The following is a 1632-nucleotide window of genomic DNA, read 5'->3' as shown; positions in this document are numbered from 1 at the left end:
TGTTTGGTTCCCAAGCAAGTGCTCATAATCACTCTACTATAACCGTTCTCTACAAAGTAAAGGAAATGACTTCTGAAATCGGCATCATTGTTCCCAAAATTGAGCTCTTTTCCATCATAACATTCTCTGAAGTTGGATTACGTTTTGGAATATATATGAAATATTTGAAAAGCTGACAACTATACTTTTTCATTTAGGAAATCAGTTTCACTTAAAAATGTGTATAGTTAGACTATGGTTTAATATGGTTCTGGTTTCCAATTATAATATCGATTTCCAAAGGCACATTCTTAAAAATAAAATTATATTTTTTATATTTAGATAGATTATATTTAGTTAGGCAAATGATGGCTCAGCAAAATAAATAAACAAACAAACAATTCTATTTGTCTCTGAAGAGACAGCAAGGAAATATACTACAGGAATGAAAAGAAAAATGACTTTGAGGTTTAACATCACTGTTACTTTAATTATTTGGAGTCCTTTCTCTTCTTCATGACCCTATTGAGTGCATTTTTTGCTTCTTTGCTTCTAAGCCTGTATATAAGGGGGTTCAACATGGGGATGACAATAGTATAAAAAACAGAAGCCACTTGATCCTTTCTCAAGGAGTAGGACTTACTTGGTTTTAAGTAAGTGAAAATCATAGTGCCATAGAAGATCACCCGGTGACCACCAGGAAATGAGAGGCACAGGCAAAGAAGACTTTCTGCTTCCCTGCAGTGGAAGTGATTTTTAGGATAGTGGACAGGCTGGACACATAGGACACAGATATTGTGATAAGAGGCACCAGTAGGGTGGAGCCAGGAGAAATGAATATGATGATTTCGATGTCATATGTGTCAGTGCAGGACAGCGCTAAAATTGCTGGTCCATCACAGAAAAAGTGATAAATTATCTTTGAGTTGCAGAAATGCAATCTAATCAAGCACAGAACATTGACAGAGGTGTCCATAAAGCCAATCAAATAGGATCCAAAGACGAGAGAGCAGCATCGCCTGGTGGACATAACCACCTGGTAATGCAGAGGGTTGCAAATGGCTCCATAGCGATCATAGGCCATGGAGGAGAGAAGGAAACATTCAGTGGCGCCCAAGAAGACAAAGAAATACATCTGAGTGAAGCAGTTCAGGTATGAAGTATTCTTCTTGGAAGTTAGTAAGTTGTCTAAGGTTTTAGGGGTGATGACACTTGAGTAGCCAAGATCAAGAAATGACAAGTGACTGAGGAAAAAGTACATGGGGGGTGTGAAGCTGGGGGTCCAGGCGGATTATCTGTATCATCCCCACATTCCCCAGTACAGTGATCAGGTATATCAGGAGAAAGAGGGTGAAGACGACCAGCCAGATCTCTTCAGAATCTGTCAGTCCCATGAGGATGAAGTCAGACACCTGTGTGATATTCCTTCTGCCCATAGTGTTCAAGTGCTCCAAATGGTTGAGATCAAAGTTGATACTTGACATGAATTACTTCAAAAAGCTTGGGGTTTTATAAACAACATGGTATATTTATATTTGATGTTATAGTTTGATGTTTCTAGAGAGTGAGAAGGTTGTAGAGAGTATGAAAAGAAAACTCTTAATTTGTCAAATATAGAAATAAGGGTAACTATATTGGGATATAATGTAGCAA

The 1632-nt window shown here is 37.9% G+C and overlaps 1 pseudogene; it reads right to left on the bottom strand.

Moving 5' to 3' along the window:
* Positions 1-470: 470 nt before the first annotated feature.
* Positions 471-1415, bottom strand: LOC102391551 (annotated as a pseudogene).
* Positions 1416-1632: the final 217 nt, after the last annotated feature.

Source organism: Bubalus bubalis, chromosome 16 (assembly GCF_019923935.1).
Source record: "Bubalus bubalis isolate 160015118507 breed Murrah chromosome 16, NDDB_SH_1, whole genome shotgun sequence".
Taxonomy (NCBI): Eukaryota; Metazoa; Chordata; class Mammalia; order Artiodactyla; family Bovidae; genus Bubalus; species Bubalus bubalis.
This window is presented reverse-complemented; position numbering and strand designations above follow the sequence as displayed.